Genomic DNA, 20575 nt, shown 5'->3' with positions numbered 1-20575 from the left:
TGAGTTATTATTAAAAAATGGGTGGGGTTAGGGGAAATGAAGGAAAGACATGCTATTACAGAACACACACCCACAAAATATTAAGAACATTGAAATTCACAAAATACCCTTCTAAAGTTACTGCAGCTGGTTTGATGTTAAAACAGATATATTCCAGGCCATTTTTGGATTAAGTCAAGTACCACACAAAGCCAACTAATGGTCTTGCAATACTCTCCCACAGAAAACAAAACTAACACCTCATAGCACTTAATGGTAAATTGAATTACATTTGTTACATTTTTTGAAATATGAAGCATAACCATTAATTTTCATTTTTACATTTAATAATACACTTAATTTTAACAATGTAGCTTTTAACATATTTTTTAAAATATAAAAAGTATTTAAATGAATTAAATTCATAAGTTAAAACTAAGTCTACCACAGATTAACATGAAAATGCTAGTGAGGGTATGAACTTTTTAAATGATTGTTTAAGGATGAATACTAATCAATTAAATTAATATTTTGTAAAAATCATTATTTAATTCATATTTAAATTGAGGTGTTAATTATCCGTAACGTTATTTTAATAGTTCCAGGTAAATATTTATAATTTCAAAATATTTCACATTTATATTGTATGTTAAAATATATTTAAATATGTATTTTCAATAAATATACGTATACAATTTCCCTATTCTTTCTCATATTGATATCACCAATAGTTGAAAAATTACTTTTAGCAACTTTATACTAGTAAATCAATTCATAGAAGGATACATCCCTTCATTGGAGGGGATAGAGACATAAAAGGCTACACTAGCATGTAAACTCCACTTTGTGAATAGCAAAAAAGTGGAGAGTTTCACCTAGGTGTAGAACTACAGATGTAAATTTACCTATGTGAATTGGGCCCTAGATGTTTTGCGGCTGATTCATAGACGCATGTAGAGTATCTACTACAGGAGTGCTCATTTAGGTAGTCTTATATGCCTTTATGAATTGGTTCCACAGTGTAACGGAGGGCTCTTTCTTCAAAGTAAACTAAAAGAGAGGTAGAAACTAGCTACTGTACCACTAGAGAATCTGTGTTGGGCTAACTAAGCAGCAAAAAATTAGCAATTGTTTTTCTTGCTTCACGTAAACAAAATAACCAGCTTTTTTCACAGAGTTTACTAAAATTCCTCCCAAAATAGTGAAATTAGAGGAACTCAATGCATGTCCTTATTCGAAGCATCATATTTCATTTTCATCACCTATTCCCCAAGTTAATATTTTGCAACCGGCTAGACTCTTGGGTATCAGATGAGAATTCATTCAACTCTCGAATCCCGGCAGGGGGGAAGAGCTATTACAACGCAGTTTTTACAACGCGTTGCCATTACATTGCATGCGTTACAACGCATGCGATGTTACAACGTGTGGTAAATACCACGCATACCATTACATCGCATGCGCTTTTACAACGCATGCGATGTAATGTGTAATGGCGGCTATCCAAGTAGTTGTGAGGAAACTGAGGCTGTTTCCTCACAACGACGTGCATCGCCCCTCGAAGCACGAAGGAGGAAACAGGAACCGGGAGCAGAGACGGCGATGCTGGAGAGGAGAGAGGTAAGGGGGTTTGCGCTTGGGGTGGGGGTTACTTTTGTAGGGTTTAGGGTAGTTTTGTGTTGTGTGTTTTTTTTAAACGTTTTAGGGTGTTTTTTGTAGTGTAGTGTAGTGTTTTAGGGTTGTGTCAGTGATTTAGGGTTTAGTGTAGTGTTGTAGTGTTTGATTAGTGTAGTGTATGAGGGTTTAGGGTAGTGTTGTAGTGATTTAGGGTTTAGGGTAGTGTTGTAGAGTTTGTGTAGTGTAGTGGTTTAGGGTAGTGTAGTAGTGTTTGTGCAGTGTAGTGTTATAGGATTTAGGGTAGTGTTGGTGTAGTGTAGGGGTTTAGGGTAGTGTAGTGTTTTAGGGTTTAGGGTAGTGTAGTAGTGTTTGTGTAGTGTAGTGTTTTAGGGTTTTTAGTGTTGTAGTGTTGTGTTTTAGAGTTTAGGGTAGTGTTGTACTGTTTGTGTAGTGTAGTGTTTTAGGGTTTAGGGTAGTGTAGTGTTATAGGGTTTAGGGTAGTGTAGTAGTGTTTGTGTAGTGTAGTGTTTTAGGGTTTAGGGTAGTGTTGCAGTGTTTAGGGATTAGGGTACTGTTGTAGAGTTTGTTTAGTGTAGTGTTGTAGGGTTTAGGGTAGTGTTTGAGTAGTGTAGTGCATTAGGGTTTAGGGTAGTGTTGTAGTGTGTGTGTGTAGTGTAGTGTTTTAAGGTAGTGTCGGGGGGTCGTGCAGGGTAGTGTAGTGTTATTGTACGGACAGGACTGGGGGTGGGGGAGGGTTGTGTAGGGGTAGGGAAGTCACTTACCTTGCAAACTTTAACCACAAGTATAGCTTTACCACGCATGCCTTTGTGTTGTAATGGCATGCGTGGTAAAGGCATAGTCGTGGTAATAGTTTGCGATGTAATGGCATGTCGTTGTCATTGACATCGCGTAGTAATACCCGCGTTGTAATGGCATGCGTGGTATTAGTATGCGATGTAATGAATGACATACAACCCCGGCAGGAGCAGAAACCCACTTTTGTGTTTCTCCCATCAGCAAAAGCCAGCATGAAATTTTGGTTCAGGAAAGTCACCATGTCCATTGTGGTATATAAATTTTTCTGCTCTGTATAAACAAGCATTACGTGAATTTGTAAAGCGCATATTTCCTCTTGGGTCTCTGGGCACTGAAATACCTCAATGGTACTCATTTTTTCGACCTCGGAAGAAGGAAAGACTGAATGAACGTTCCAGCATTAGGCCTTTGAGCATGAAGTCAAACACAGATTCTCGGAGTAGATGCATACAGCAGCGCACAAATTTCTAATGTGCACATAAACATATTACCTTTCTGTAGAAAAATAATGCCCTTTGGTGGTGTGGCTGATTTTAAGGGATGGCATACATATTATTGCATTAAAAGCTGTTTGTGAAAACGGGGGGGGTTAATTTTCTAATGTTTGGCATTGGCGTCTGTGTGACGCAAAGCATTGCATCAATTTACTTACCATTATAAAGATCTGCAGCACACAAAAGTGCAGTGCCCTGTGGCCACCCGCACAACCAGTAGTAAACCTAGGCGTATTTGTTTTACTTTACATATTAGGAAACAAGTGATTTCAAATGAAAAGTTAAATATTTTCCTGTATTCCTGGTGGAGAAGGCACTCCCTCAGTCCTAAATGCCTACCATGGATAAGTCTGCCTTGCTTCTCATGGTACCTACCGGCAGTGAGTTCATTGCAATAAATATCACGTAGCGGCAGGTCCTCCGCAAGTCAGTATCCAGGACAATTCGCTCTAAACCTTTTACATTATAAAGTAGAAGAGAACATTTTTTTAAGATTGCTGACAATTTTTCAATGTTAAAATATTAACTAACTGATATTTGGATTTTTTTAAACCTTTTTACAACCGTTCTGCTTTGTTTTTCTCCTAGTTCCTGAATTAGTTGGCAGAGTGACTAACCTAAACCTTATAGTAGAACTTCATCAGGTTTCACACCTTCCTCCAAACTAGTGTACTATAATCGGCTGAAGGAAGGGGCAGGGGACTCCCAACATCCCTCAGTGTGGGCTGACACCAGCTGCTGTCCATCAGGTGGGATTTGTGCATAATTTGAATGGGCACAATTTATCACCAGGCTCTGCTGTGTGTAAAAAGAAACCAAGCACTGCTGCAGTCGCCTGTCATCACACTGCTCCCTGCAGCATATGAGAAACTGTACAGTGTCACAGGAGCCCGAGTGAATTATTAATGACCGGGGATCTGTGACAGTGATACATACGTGAAGTAGCTGGTTTCACTGGTGCCCCAAAGCACGATACTGCCCGCGCTCTAAAATGCTCACAAGCAGATGAAAAATAAACTGCTGGAGTACCTACTGTCCCGTCTGACCTTGGTTTGAACTTGGTAATACGGTCACAATGAATCTATTGGGCATCAAAAGCATGTGAGGAGTTACTGTGTGGCTACCAATGGAAAGCATTTGTGGAAAAGACGCTAGCAATCTTCAGGATGCACGAACCGGAAGCATTTTCAGAATTTAGGGCCTGATGTATGAAATCGCAAAAATCTGCTTGCAATTTGTCATCTGTGTATTTGCTACCAGCAAGAATGTTACGGAAATTCCAATTCGCAGTGTCACAATCCCACCTACTTTATGAATATTAATGAGGCAGGTTCCAAATTGCGATTCACTCCAATTGGAGGCATCAGAGGGATGGCGGCCTGATAATGACAGCAGAGCAGGTCGGGTGCCAGCTCACCCGCTCAGTCCAGCTGTTTCTCTGCTCGTCTGCCACTGAGAGAACTCGCTTACACACCCCCACCTGCCGCGATCCCACTTGTGAAGCTGAGCCCTGCTCAGCCTATGCTACTGTCAGAGCCTGTGGTCAGTCAGCGATCGTTTTCAGTTTTCGATAGTGCTTGTTAGGCAGCCCCCTTCTGTTCTGTTAGTTGGTTTGCTTTCACTGCCCATTAAATATTGTGCACTATTTTTGCCCTTCATTGCTGATTCCTTTGCTGCGCTGCTTTGCATTTCCTACCGTTTCGTAGCCTACCTCTCGTCTCCCAGCGTCCCATCCCCCTCCCAGGATCTATTTAGTGGAGGCTGCAGCAGCGCTCTGCGGCCACTCTGAAGGTACCACCAAAGATCCCACCAACCAAACCGCCTTCAAATCATCCTGCAACAGGTACCACCAACGCATCAAGGACACCAAAAGAAACACCCTCACAGTCTGCAGAGAAACAAGCGCCAATAGCACAAAGGAACTCTTCAAAATAGTCAGGGAGTTCTCCTACCCCTCAGCCGCCGCGACCACAGTCCACCCTTCCGAAGAACTCTGTGACACCCTGTCAGAATACTCCCACAGCAAGATAGCCACCATCTACAACAACTATGACCCCCAACCTACCAACATCGAATTCAACAACCTCAGCACACCCAGGGAAACCACCCACTCACTCACCAGGTGGAATCCAATCACCACGCAGACCACTACAGCCCTCATGTGCCCAATCCACTCCAGAGCATCCATTGACCCCTGCCCTCACCATTTTTTCAACTACGGAACCCAAGAAATCAGTGTGGAACTCACCAACATCCTCAACGCCTCCATCACCACAGCCCGACCCCGACAGATGGAAACACGCAGAGGTCCTAACAACCCTGAAGAAACCTCACGCCGACCCCAGCGAACTCAAGAATTACCGCCCCTTCTTGCTGTTTCCGCACCCCGCCAAAGTCCTCTAGAAGGCCTAATTACCGGCACTGACGACATCAGATCCTTCCTCGACCACGGTGAAACAACAGTCCTGATCCTATTCGACCTGTCAGCGGCACTCAATACCGTATCCCATTCCACCGTCATCAACAGACTCAACCACATCGTCATCCAGGGAAACGCCTTCAAATGGATAGCAAAACAAAGAAGTTAGGCTCAGTGAAGCTGAGCCTGTAAACAAGTTTTATCAAGCAAAGAATGCAATACTGGCAGATCCTTTACAATTTTTTTTTTTTAAATATTTTTATTGAAAACAACATTGACCTGCATGTACAATTTACCTTCTTAATTTCACTTCTTTACATATAATCGATACATTGCATAAATATTGGTTCACATATGCCTTCATCACTACAACATGTCATCGTCTGAGTCACTCTCCTCTTCTGGGGGCGTGCAGATGTTTCCTCTATATACATTCCATTTACCCCACACTCTTCCCCATTTTTGGGGCATTTCCTATTAATAAATGTGACCTTCTCCGCTACCATGACCATATCCATATCATTACACCATTGCATTAAAGATGGTACATTCTCTATTCCCCACTTTTTCTCTAAGTTTTGTTTGGCTATGATCATGCCTGTCGTTGCCTATTGTCGTTAGGCGTGAGTAAGATCTGTAGGCCCTCATATATTAAGAAGATAGCATTTAGGCTCTAGCGGGACATGTTTCCCTGCAACTTCTGTAATGGTTCTTACCACTGTTTCCCAATATGGCACAAGTTTCATGCATCCCCATAAGGTGTGAACCACTCAAGAACTCAGAGATCATCAGTTCAACAAGTACTTACTTGCACCCACTGGGGTGAACCACTCAAGAACTTCATGTACCAGCTTCCCTTGGGGTGACCCGGAGGAGGAGCTAGCGGAGTGCGGTCCATTGCGGTTGTTTATAAAAATGGCTCCCTCGAGCTTTGAGCTGAAGAGCTCCTGGACGACGCACCTGCGTGCCTGTGCGGGCACTGAGGCCCTTGACGGTTGCTTGGCGGCCCTCTCTTCCACCCCTAACTATTTTCTCTACTGAGGAGGGAAGTTATCCCGAAACCCGAGCCATGTCTCGGGCGATATTTTAAAACCCGGGACATGTATCGGGTCTAGAGATCATCAGTTCAACAGGTACTTACTTGCACCCACTGGGGTGAACCACTCAAGAACTCCATCAGAGATCATCAGTTCAACAAGTACTTACTTGCACCCACTGGGGTGAACCACTCAAGAACTTCATGTACCAGCTTCCCTTGGGGCGACCCGGAGGAGGAGCTAGCGGAGTGCGGTCCATTGCGGTTGTTTATAAAAATGGCTCCCTCGAGCTTTGAGCTGACGAGCTCCTGGACGACACACCTGCGTGCCTGTGCGGGCACTGAGGCCCTTGACGGTTGCTTGGCGGCCCTCTCTTCCACCCCTAACTATTTTCTCTACTGAGGAGGGAAGTTATCCCGAAACCCGAGCCATGTCTCGGGCGATATTTTAAAACCCGGGACATGTATCGGGTCTAGAGATCATCAGTTCAACAAGTACTTACTTGCACCCACTGGGGTGAACCACTCAAGAACTTCATGTACCAGCTTCCCTTGGGGCGACCCGGAGGAGGAGCTAGCGGAGTGCGGTCCATTGCGGTTGTTTATCCCCATAAGGTGTGATAAAAGGTACCTACGTCTCCACATTGCCGCAAGCAACCCGGGTCAGGGGTCCTCCCCATCTTGTGTAAGACAGTCCTGGTGTAGTAGGTCCTATGTAATATTTTGAACTGCACCAATCGTAATCTAGAGGAGATTGTCACCTCCTTAGGCGATGCTATGGCTTCTCGCCAGTCAGGGTCATTCATGTCTCCCACATCTAACTGCCAGGACTCCCTGAGCCGGACAAGTGGATCTGCCCGGTTATTGATGATTTTCTTATATGTTAGTGAAGTCGCTCGTTTATATAGATAGTCCGTGAGCAATCGGTCCTCTAAAGGTGATGACTCCGGGAGTGCCTCAGCAGGAGGAAGGACTGCCTCTATGGCATGTTTAATTTGCATATATCTGAACTGTTCTCTCGGGGCCATTGTGTACTGTTCTTGCAGATAGGCAAAACTGACTACCTTTCCATTACGCCAGAGGTCCCCCAGCCGGGAGATGCCAATCAGATCCCAGTTTCGAAACCCTTTACTATTTCCTAATGTTCCTAATCGGCTTGTGTCCCATAAGGGTGTGTGTTGTGTAAGTCTGCCTGCCCATCCCGGGTGTCTAGTAACCGTGTGCCATATGCGGATAGTGTGCATCGCTGGGCCCATAAAGTCACAGGCTCTTCGATTGTTATAAAGTGCTCTATTAACCCCTCCATTCCCCAGGGTCATTCTGTCTAGGTGGTAGGTAGGGTCCGTGTCCGGTACATGCATCCATTGATTGATTACTGTGAGTTGTGAGGCCCAGTAGTATGCTTTTATATCCGGCAGGGCTATCCCGCAGTTATTATTAGTATTTTCCCTTCCACATTAATTAATGAGATCGGGCGATATGACGTGCTTTCCTCCACTGGTTTACCTGGCTTATATAACAATAGTTAACAGCCGTTGATCTCTAGGGAGTGTCCCTATGTCCGACTTGTTTCATACATACGTAACCGGTATGGGGCTATCTTGTCTGCTGTGTATTTATATAACTCTATTGGATTACCATTCAGACCGGTGGCCTTGCCAGATTGTATTTTAGTGATGGCTATCTTGAGTTCGTCCACCGTAATGTTTGATTCTAAACTGTCAGTTTCTTGGGGTGTGAGCCACGGCATATGAATATCCGTAAGGAAGGCAAGTTCATCCTGTACAGTGGTGGCATTCGTGGAGGTGTAAACTTGCTTATAGTGTTGTGCCAGTGTATTAACTATGAGTTGTGGGTCAGATGTTATTTCTCCCTCGTCTGTTTTTATCTGTGCTATCCACCTATGTGCTTGTTCCCTCTTGTCTAACCATGCGAGGAGCTTGCCCGCTTTATCTCCAGATTCGTAGATCCGTTGTTGGGTAGCTTCCATATGAGACTTGGTGTCATTCCAGAGATATTCTCGATATTCCTGTCTCTTCAGGTGCAGTGTGTGAATGTTCCCATCCGTGGGGTCTGCTGCCTGCTGGGATTCCAAGTGTTCTAACTCTTGCCCCAGGGTCTCTATAGCCTGTCTCGTCCCCTTTTTATGTCCCTCAATAAGGGAGATAGCCTGACCTCGTATCACTGGCTTGTATGCTTCCCATAACGTTGATGGGGAGGAGACTGATGCTTCGTTGTCTTGAAAATAGTGGGTAGTTGCCATAATTAAAGCTTTCCTGATCTTAGAGTTCAGGAGGAATCCCGGATAGACAGGATATATACGACTTTGAGTAATACAGTGTTCCCTCAGTTCAGATTTAACCGGGGAGTGATCTGAGATTCCCCTGGGTAAATGTGTGGCTTTGCCTATCTTGCCTAAGCTGTCAACTGCCGTGAGTATGAAGTCTATACGGGAAAGGCTATTATGAGCACCTGAGTGAAATGTGTATTGCTTCTCACGTGGGTTTTGGAACCTCCACACATCTAGTAGGCCATGTGCATCTAGAAATTCGGCCAGGGGCAAGCTGACACGGTGTTGTGGGCGAATAGGTGTATGGTCTAGTGCGTCATTTGCGGTCATGTTGAAGTCGCCTCCTAGTACTAAGTCTCCATCTGGCAGTGTTAGGAGACATTTACCCAAATCTTGAAGGGCGTGGGATTGCAGCGCAGGCGGTATATAAACAGATACAAAATTGATCACACCCCCCTTCCCATTGGATCGAGATTGCCGCAAAGCGGCCTTGGCCATCTTTAAAGATACGATGGATGATAAGGGGAAATCGTTTTCGTATCAGATTCCCTACCTCCCGGTATCCTGTGGTGAACTCAGAATGTGTCGCTAATTGAAACCCCCATCTGTCAAGGGCCCTACACATGGAGCCCATTAAGTGCGTCTCCTGAAGCATTATAACGTCTGGTGACATGCGTTTTAAATACTGTAACACCAGTCCCCGTTTTATCTTTCCCCTCAGGCCATTGACATTTCAAGAAAGGAAGGACAGCATTGGCCGTGTGGGGCGTTGTGCCGTTGGGTCAGACGATGACATTGGGTATGTTTGAAGTCTTGACATGTCGAGCTACGAAGGTCATTATGCACCTATTTCTGAAGTGAGTATATGGTGACAGTTGCAGATCAATAACCATTAAAACTATAACATGAGAAGCATTCCTACGATGGAAATAACCAGTGATCGATAATGTCTTCCCTCCTCCCCCCCAGAACACACCCTGCATCCCTGCCTAGTAGGTTCGAAACTACCCACCACCCCAATAGCAGAGTGCCTATGATCCCCAACAAAGAATAAACCAAAAACGTAGGGTTGTGCGGTGTTAGCGCCTAATAGTCTCTCTCTCCCGGGCCTGCAACATTCCCAAAATCGCATCACAGTTTCATAATAGTCCTTACAATATCGTCTCTATTTTGACACTGAAACAATGCAACCCAAATTTGTTCATATTGAGCCACTGAGGCTTTCAAATCGGGATCTTTCTACCCACCGTCATATACTGGACAATAAATGAGATATCTACAGACCATTGTAGTCCAGTCTGTCCTTCATTTCCCGGAACGTGCGGTATCGCTGCCAGGACTGCCAGATCGGGAACTTCTGGAACTTGATGGGGAGCGTCGTCTGTCTCCGAGTCTGCGGTCAGAGTCTTTGGAATAATATTCGGCGTTCCAACTGAGTGTTTCTTCTCTTCGGCGTTGTGACATAGCAGGGCCCCCTTCTAGCCAACGCTGTGCTTCTTCTGGTGTCATAAAGAACCAGGATGTGTCTCCATCCAGTACTTTCAGCTTAGCTGGGAAGAACATCATATACTTAAGTCCTTTTTCCCTAAGTGCCAGTTTGATGCCTTTAAAGGAGCGGCGGTCTCGCTGCACTTTCAGGGTAAAGTCCGGGAAGAATCTTATCGTCGCGTTTTCATAGGGGAGGTCGCCGTTCACCCTAGCTGCTTGAAGGATTGCATCCTGAACGCGGAAGTTCAAAATACGAGGAATGTTACTGCGGGGCGGTGCACCAGGCCTTGGTTTCGGGATCGGGGCTTTGTGCGCTCTCTCAATAGAGAACAGCGAAGAAAGTCTCTTGGGGTTGAGGTGATTGAGGATTAGGTCTTCTAGGAAGAGATCCATGCTGGGCCTTTCCGCTCCTTCAAGTACCCCCACCACCCGTATGTTGTTGCGACGGATTCGCCCTTCCTGATCATCCAGGTGCAATGCCATTTCTTTATGCTGGTGGATCAGTTTTTGAACCTTTTTCTCCAATTCACGTGTTGCGTCCTGCAGTTCACTCACATTTTCTTCCGTGGCCGTGACTCTGTCAGATGTTTTTCGCATATCCTCCCGCAAAAGGTTCATTTCGATCCTGACTTTATCAATTTTGGTCTCCAAGTTAGTCCTGACTGCTTGTATCGCTGCCATTATTGAGCCTAAGGAAGGCTCTTCCGCGGGTGTGGCCTCCTCATTCACCCTGGTGTCAGACACAAGCTGTCGTGGCACTGCGTATTTATCCATCTTGTTGACTTGGATGGAGGTAGTATTGCCTTTTGGCTTCCTCATTGTGTTGCGAAATAGTGAATCCAGATGTCACTTTGCGTTATCGGGACCGCTGCAGTGTTGCAGGGTAGCGGCTGTCATGGGCTAGGGTGTTCGCGCGCTTCGATAAATCCAATTCGTCTTGGGATGATGCTACCTTGGCCTGCCAGAAGCGGTGGCTTGACGGTTCAATCATCCACTCAAGAGCAAGCACACAGAGGGGGGGAGGGGGAGGAGGGGGTCCACAGGACCAGAGCAGTCTTTACTTTATTTGAGGCACACTGGGTTGTGTTCTTGTCATTCCCCCTCGCTATCCTCCGGTGTTATGTCGTATCTACTGATCCAGAATAGACAATCCCATGCATTTGTGACTGGAGGCCTGACTCGGAGTTGCCGCCCATGAACTCACTCGCTCCAACAGCAAGGCAGGACCTCCGCTTTTATGGGCAATATTGTAGCATGCAGGAGCGGGCGCTTATAATGTTAGCTTTACACTGTCCGCGGAAGGGAGGGGGTGGGGAGGGAAAAACCCCCAAGGATAGTCTCCATGTGGTAATGTCCTGGATCTTGCCTCCTTCAGCGCAGCGCTTCAGGCTTAGGCTTCACCCGATCTTTCCCTCCGCAGCGCCCGCGGCAACAGCTTCATGTCCGCCAATTAATTTCTAAACGCTTCTCTGTGGGTTCCTGCTCCCGCCAGTAGTATGTCTGCAAAGTTAAGGGGTGTTTCCTCCCTTCAGGCTGCCTCTGCCACATTCTCAATATAGATTCTGGGTTTTCAGCTCCCTTCAAGCCTCTCGTGTGGGGGAGGGGAGAGGGAAACTCGCCAGCAATTTCCCCCCCAGGTCTCACCTCACTGCTTAATCGTGTCCGGGCCGTGGTTTCACGGGTCCTTCAGGGGTCGTGATGTAGGCTCCGATACTAGGCCAGAAGCCGCGGCTCTTTCGTACCGCGGCTATCCAGTCTTAGGGCCTTGCTGTTGGTGATGTGACTCCGCCCCCTGCCGCCAAGGTCGGAGCTTCGCTGCGTAGTCTGCTAGCGGCCCGGGTTACCAATTGTTGCAGACGGTTGGAGCAGTGATAACCAGTCCACCACCAGTCCGCACCTTCAGGGGTCCGTTCGGCACTTGTGTTGCCTTCAGGGTTGCGGATCAATGCCGTATTTCTTGGGTAATATCGCGGGCCCCCACAGAGCTCAAAAGCTACACCGCCATTACAGTCGGCACCAAACCACGCCCCCGATCCTTTAAATTTTTACTTAATTCGTGCCCGATTTAGTCAATAACAGCGGTCGACATTTATTTTTTAATTTTTAGTTCTGTCTATAAATATAATACGACCATTTGTTGAAACACAGAAGGTCACATTCAAAGTATATCCACATAAATCTAAACAATACAATAGACATAAACACAATTTGAACCAACCACAAATTACAATGTATACTGCAAAACAAATGATGACTCACAAGACAAAACAAATTATCAGTTCACATTATTTACAAATCCGAAACAGATCTTAAAAATGATTATTAATAAAGTTTTGAATACAATATAACAATTCATTGCACTCAAATTAATGGACAACGCATCTCTGCAGAAGCATGATTTTAACAACCAGGAAATGATTTAAAACATTTAACATTGACTAATGCCCTGGATTACACTGATATATTCCAAATTATGTAATTAATGATTCACAGTAGGCGCTCAAATGGTGGTCAACTCATTTCGAACCCTGTGAAGTTTCCTTATTAGGGTTCTCTTCAGGAAAAGGAACTGATGTGTGTTTCTAAAAAAAACCATATAAACAAATATTAAACACACTTATCTGTATACTCTAACTTTAAAATACCTCTAGTTACCAATGAGATTACTTCACAAGACTGATGCTTTAGTCACACAGCAGGTTTCAGTTATTTTTACCTGCAATATAACAATAGAACATTTTTGTCATAATGGCACTATCTCCGAGGGCGATGTAGTGCCCAAAACAGATACTTGTATATTCAACACCCTTATAAACACTCCCGTAAGCAGAAATACTCACTTGAGACACGATTTTTAGCACCAATACTACTAAGCGCGATATTCATGGCAAAGGATATGCATGGTGGAATAATCTGCAATAAAAATATATAACAGGATTTTACACAACCCTAATGTTCAGGACTACTCAGCCAATTTATTTGACGCAACAAGCTTTCTCTTAACCTGCAAAACAAAGCGATCATATCGCAAGGATCAAAACCACCGGCAACTGACGGGCTAACAGGACGCTTATGCGAAGCCATTTTTTTCACACGAATATCTTTCACTCATATATGTAAGTATGCCGTTTCGGGTCTTCCCAGCACGCATACAGCTCGAATAACCTAAACAACAAGGTAGAAACCCTTACTTGGTAGATATTAACTATAGTCCTGCCGCGGCGTGGATTAGAGGTGACCCACGGTTCCTCAATGAACAGCAACTAAGTGCTGAATGCGGGACATGCTCATAAACTCAATTCTAATAGGGCCTGTGTGAAGCACCAAGGAATTATGGGACTTGTAGTTTCAAAATTTTGAACCGATGAAACAGGTGTTTCAAAACTCGTTCTTACATGCAAAATGCATTCTAATGTTCTAAGGGCCAGATGTACGACCTGCCAAATAGCGACTTGCAAATTGCGTCGCATTTTCAACTCGCAATTTGCAACTCACTATTTGGCATGTACAACAGTGTCTTGGACACTGTTTGCGATTCCCAATGGGGTCGCAAAATACGGGGCTCATGAATATTAATGAGCCACTCACATTTTGCACGCCCATTTGGAATAGCTGGCCCTCCCAGGGATGGTGGCCTGCTGGGCTCACCAGTAGGCCTGGGCTAAAATTCCATTCCGCTTGCGAAAATTGCGATAATTTGACATTTTCGCGTTCCGCGGAGAGCACGAAAATGTCAAAATTTCAGCAATCCGCATTTTACCGGAAAATTTTTGCTTGCTCGCGCTTTAAAATAATACATTCTCGAGCGCGCGCGATCGCCTTACCTGAATCCCCGCGTTCGCCGACAAGGTTTCCCGATCCGGTCGCGTTCTCCACGAGATGTTGGATTGTTGGTAGCCATTTGCGCTGTCTCACGACATTTCACGCCCGCAGTAACGTCATTCGTCGCGCGATCACGTCTTTCTTCTCGCGATCATGCACCGTGAGACAAGTGAAAACAAGATGGCCGCGCCCGCGAGCAACCGCATGGGTAAGTTGGCGAGCCGCGACCACGCAGAAAATACCGCGAACGGGCGGGAAAAAAACTTCAGCATCTTCGCGATATTTCTGCGTGTTTGCGGAGATGTTTAACATTTTCGCGATAATTTGCGAAAGTGAATTTCGCAAATTTCGCCCACCCCTACTCACCAGACCACCATGTCTGGGACTGCTTTTAAATAAAGCAGCTGATTCTTTTTTTAATGCAGCCTGTTTTCCTTAACCCCTCCCCTGCTCATGACGGAGCCATTCCGTCATGAGCCACGGTTGCCGTGTGCTCATGACGGAGTGGTTCCGTCATGCCACGGCCGTTGGCGGCCGATCCGCCCACGCGGCGCTAATTCCCCGCCTGTGCGGGCGATTAGCGCCGTGGGCGGAGTCATGACGGAACCACTCCGTCATGAGCACAGCTCAACCGTGGCTCATGACGGAGTGGCTCCGTCATGAGCACAGCACCACCGCGCTGCCCCCCCCCACCCCCGCAGCGCTGCGGCGGAATTCCGGCCGCAGCAAAGGGGTTAAAAGAAAATGGGATGCATTAAAAAAAATAAAAATGAAATGTTTTCGTTTCATTTTTTAAGGGCAGGCAGTGGTCCCTGGGACAACTGACTGCCCTTAAAAAATAATATTGCATGCATTTGCAAAGGGGAAAGGGTCCCCTGGGGACTACTTCCCATATGCAAATGCAATACCACCTACTTGAAGTAGGTGGTAATTTGCGAGTGTTTTGCGACCGCAATTGCGGTCGCAAATCATTAGTACATGGCTATGGAGTCGCTATTTGGAAGGGAACGCCCCTTCCAAATACCGAGTCGCAAAACAGTTTTTTGCGAGTCGCTATTTATTTGCAACTTGCAAAATACTGTTTGTACATAGGCCCATGGTTTTTAGCGACCGCAAACGGGTCTAAGACCTGTTTGTGCATGCTAAAACTGTTCTATATCTGGCCCTAAATTCCTTGTATAAAAAATTCTTTGTGTTAAAAATTCGGGCACAAGTAAGATGTATTTTATTGTACAGATAGATTCTGTATTTCAGACATTTCATTTAAATGGTCGACACAGTGTTAAAATACACTATAAGGTAGGCTTCTTTGAGATTCAATTTTTCATCTGTGTCACCACATCGAATCGCAAAGAAGCCTACCTTATAGTGTATTTTAACACTGAGTCGACGGGTTTAAATAATTTTTTAACAAAAATAATTTTCTATACAAGGAATTTAGAACATTAAAAAGCATTTTGTATGTAAGAAGGAGATTCACTATTGAGATATATTTGGTTACTTTATTTATCAAATATAGTAATTAATTTTATACGTATTATTCTGTAGCATCTGTTCAGAAATATTATTTTTCCCAAAATAAATGACAAAATCATTATAGGTGTGTCATTTAACACATGGAAGTAACCGCCAGACCATTTAACATTTTGAATCTTTTAAGCATTCATATGAAACTAATAAAATATCATTGCATATTTATATATATATATTCTGAATGTTGTTTTTTTAAGCTATCGTTACATGTACAGTTTTTTGTTAAGATTATTTTTTTGACTACCGTCAGTAAAAGAATGTATTTGGATGTTCTTGGGAGCAAGCACAATACATGAAGACAATCAGATATACTTTGTACTTATGTTTCTCTGTTAAAATCGGATGCTTTTCATTCATTATACTCATCAGCGACCCTACCTGGCACCGTTGCCTACAGACCTCCCGAACAACGAACCCCGTTCATCACAACCATCACGGACCTCATCGCGCCCCACGCCATCGCCTCCCTGGACTATATACTGCTCCGAGATCTGAACTTGCACCTCGACAACCTTAGGGACCCCAACTCCACCGCCCTCCTAGACAACCTCGCCAACATCGGACTGAGACAGCTTGTCACCACCCCTGCCCACAATGCAGGACACAAGCTCAACTCCATCTTCGCAGGAGGGAACTACATCCACTTCAGCCACACCACGCAGTCCCTCTTGACAGACCACCACTGCGTACACTTCTCCTTCGAAAAAAACACTGCTCACAAACAATGTTCCCTCACATTTTGTTCCTCTGTGTGCAGCAGTGGAGGGTCTCTGTGCGATGCAACCATGGCTACGTGCACCAGGAACTAGACCGGGCGTGTGTGCAGCGCCAAATGTCACTAAACGTTTACTTAATAAAAGTGAAAAGGTGGTGCATTTCCACACATACAGTGCCACATTAAGGGTCTTAAAGCAGGTTTGCAAATTGGATAAACCCGCAATGACATGAATTGGTTACACAGACATGTACACTTCAGGTTTAGAAAAGCACAAGAAGCAAACGGTGGTACCGTCATAAGATTTTACTAAGTCAGAAACGCCACCTTTCTCTGCTTCGTTCTACCATAACCCTGATTGTTCACTGCTGTATTCATGTTAATCACAGCCCATTCATGAGCTGTGATTAACATGAATACCTAGACAAAAGCACACAATGTGCCCCGCACTGCGCTTTACTAACAAAACAAATGAGTACAGCAAGTTTAAAAACACAGCGTGTACTTTCAGAATAAATTGAAAGTACACGCTGTGTTTTTAAATTTGCTGTACTCTTTTGAGTAAAGCGCGGTGCAGGGCAGATTGTGTGCTTTTGTCTAAGTATTCATGTTAATCACAGCTCGTGAAGGGGCTGTGATCAACATGAATACTTAAACTAAAGCACACAATATGCCCCGCACTGCGCTTTACTCAAAAGAGTACATCAACTTTAAAAACACAGCACGCTGGAGGTTACACGAAGATCTTAGTAACAGGAGCAACACATTAAACATAGCTCCATGGGCACTTTGCAGCGCTAAGGAGCAACCGAAGAGCTCAGCAGTCAATCGCAGTGCCATAGATACCGACATTAACAGCATCATTTATGTGCATGCCTGCCAAGTGCCACGCATCAGGCGTGGAACTAACGCATTTCAGTGGGGTGACCCACATCACCGCACTGAAATGGAAAGTCACGCATTTTAGGTATAGTGCTTGGCTCAGTAGTTAAGCCGTAGCGCATCTATGCTGAATGAAACTAGCTGGAATGCCGTCCCTGCAGGTAATAAAGTATTGCTTCCCCATCTAATTTCTTGCTAATGGTAGCAAAATTATTGCGCATGGCTGCATTTCTATTGCGCCCCCACCACCCTGCAGGCTGGCACATGTGAATCTCCCTGCCCCCTGGACTAATGCAGCAGCCTTTGACGTTTAGCCTACTTCTGACTGGCAGCTATACTTGAGCAAGACTTCTGACATGGCTGCAGTGCAGTGTGGAAATCCGGAGGATGCGACCTGAGACGGCCTCACTATTCCCTCACTGCCCTAGGCCCCAGTTAAACTGAAGCTGCTAGCGGGTGCCGCCTGGGGACCACTCTCACCACAATGTCCTGCAACGCATTCTAAAGCTGGGGCGCACCCGGGGTGCATCCCATAACACTAACAGCACCAGAGCCTAACACTAACAGCACCAGAGCCTACCCCCCTACCTGCTTGCAGTGCCCGTGGGCCTGCAACCACAAAGTCACGATCAAGGTGCGGGGAAGCATACAGGCCTGTAGGCCGGGGAAGAATCACAACATGCTATGTGAAAATGCACCAAAAAATAGGCATAACCGCCTGGTGAGCATGCTGGAGGTACGTGGGACCTGGGAGCACTGAAGCAAACGAGATGCTCACTGACTGAGGCCAGCAGCATTGATAACCACTAGAGGAGTGGGTGGGCCGGTAGGAGCGCTGCTTCTGTACAATAACGGCCTCATGCAGAGCCAGCTACAGATGGAATTTCCCAGCATCACTGGTGCTTTGCAGCGGTTTGAGATCTTAGAGTTTCTGGCTGCTCAAATAGGTGTAATTTCTAATATTTATATGTCTCCCTCATCTTCAGTGTTTGATTTTTGCTCACGAGACGGTGACACTCATAGTTGTTGACTGTCACTCAAAATTGCACATAATTTATGAAAATGTCACATATAGCAATCTGAAACCTTGCCAGCTATGTATGGTTTTGCAGCTATACACTGCGTAAAAGATGTTTGCACTGTTGCCTCGCTGCAATGGGTGCTCGTGGCGGCTGCTTCAAAAGCAGAAAGGGTTTGCGTTGACCTGGTACCCAGTCCTGCCAAGTATCACGCATCAAGTGTGACACTAGCGCATTTCAGTGTGGTGTTCCGCATCACCGCACTGAAATGCTTTGTCACGCATTTTTGATGCCACTGAAACTGGCTACCGTGCTGGTGCTAGCGTGCCGGCTCTGCTGCTCCAGACTTGCCGCCAGCAGCTCTGGCAGTGTGGCTGATAAACAGAGCCTGTTACAGCTCTACGCACGCACTGTCTCAGTGTTCGGTGCCCCGTGTGCCACCAGTTCGATCCCGACTGGGACTCGTGCCCGGCAGCCTTTCATTTCAGTCCTGACCGGGACTCCGAGGCAGAAAGGACCACATCGGCATAGTATCGGGAAGCCGTGGTGGTGCCAGCTGATCCCGCCCACCCACAGCGAATCTCGGGTGACACAGGCCAGAGAAGCGTTAGGTTATCCGGTGCAGGACAGAGTTTGCAGCTGTAAAGTGAATGCGCACTACACAATTGCAGCAGACATTCAAGCACTGAGAGCAGCAGATCGCTCCTCCTGACCCCAGAACTGTACACTGCACAGCGAGGAAGCCTGTACCCTGGAGGGTGAAAGGGGTTGTGTCTGGACCGGCCACAGTGAAAGAATCTATAGCTAACTTGGCGCTGGACGGGTGGGCTGCCCGGAGCTTCAATGAAGCCTACACTGGTCTCAAGATTTTTGTCAGCGCACGAAGGGTAGAGCTGAGACCATGGCGATTTGCCGCCTGAGATGAGGTTGCAGTTATTTCTTTCATTGCTGTTCTGCCACCAGTGCTTTCCGATCTTGAGGTGGCAGGTCAGGTCATTGTTTTGTCTGTTTGTGAGCTTATCGAGCTAGGGCTGGACTGGACTGAGGATTTTCCTGAAGAAAAACAAAACCCTGCAGTAAGCTTAAATGGACGGAATCTGACATGCTAAACACGTACATAGCTATGAGGACACCCTAAAACCGTGTTTGCTGTGGTGTACACCCTGATCTCGTACTGTTGCACTGACTTGCTATGCTATATAAAATAGCTTTTGGTGTCACAGTCACGTTGCTCAAATGGGTGTAGTTTCTGATATTTATGTTTCCCGCGTTTTCATTGCTTGCAAAGAAAGTGTCACTCATAGTCGTTGAAATGTCACTCATAATTCCACTAAAATAATAAAAATGTCACACATAGCGATCTGAAACCTTGGCAGCTATGGGTACCTGAACCTTAAACTAGCCTCCTTTTTGGGACATAGCCCTTTACTCAAAAGAGTACAGCAAGTTTAAAAACACAGTGTGTACTTTCAGAAAGTACACGCTGTGTTTTTTAACTTGCGGTACTCTTGTGAGTAAAGTGCGGTGCGGGGCACATTGTGTGCCTTTGTCTAAGTATTCATGTTAATCACTGCTCGTGAGGGGCTGTGATTAACATGAATACTCAAACTAAAGCGCACAATATGCCCCGCACTGCGCTTTCCTAACAGCCCCAAGCCAGACAGCCAGCCTTACCTGCACTCAAGTCTAAACGCCGCATCCAGGAAGTTTTTCGCGCCGCTCGCTTTTTTAAAGCGGCAGCGCGAACTCTCTCGGGATGTCCGGTGTGTGCACGCGCTCCACACTGCAGTGCGCGCTAGCAGGAAGAGAGGTGTGTGCGCATGCACGTGCACACCTTAAAGGGAACAGTGCTCACAAACCTACACCATGCCCTCCACGAAGGAACTGGAGCAAGTTCACCGAGGAGCACCTCAACTCCACCCTCAACCACGATCCCCCTCCCACCACGACCAATCTCAACTCTGCAGCCAACAAACTCCACAGATGGCTCACCAACTGCGCAGACAAGCTCGCCCCCCTCCGTAACTCCGACAGACAGTGCCCCATGAAAGCCAGCTGGTTCACCACTGACCTCCGAGAATCCAGACGCCCCTGAGACGTCGCGAGAAATTTTGGAGAAACACCAAAACCCCAGAAGCACAGACCACCTGCAAGAACGCCATGACAGACTACCACCAACGCATCAGATCTACCAAAAGGACCTTCATCCAGGACAAAATCCTCACCAACACCAGCAACTTGAAGGAACTCTTCAGCATCATTCAAGAATTCACAAAACCCCCCAGCGAAGACTGGGACGTCACACCTTTCCAGGACCTCTGCAACAAACTCGGATCCTACTTCCATCTCAAGATCAAGTCCCTCTACGACAACTTCAATGAACAGACACCAGAGCCCAAAACCACACCCACCCCCAGCAATACCAGCCAGCCTACCATCTCCGCCTGGACCCCAGTCACCATCGA

The sequence above is a fragment of the Triturus cristatus genome, chromosome 2_1 (genome assembly GCF_964204655.1).
Source record: "Triturus cristatus chromosome 2_1, aTriCri1.1, whole genome shotgun sequence".
NCBI classification, from domain to species: domain Eukaryota; kingdom Metazoa; phylum Chordata; class Amphibia; order Caudata; family Salamandridae; genus Triturus; species Triturus cristatus.
This window is presented reverse-complemented; position numbering follows the sequence as displayed.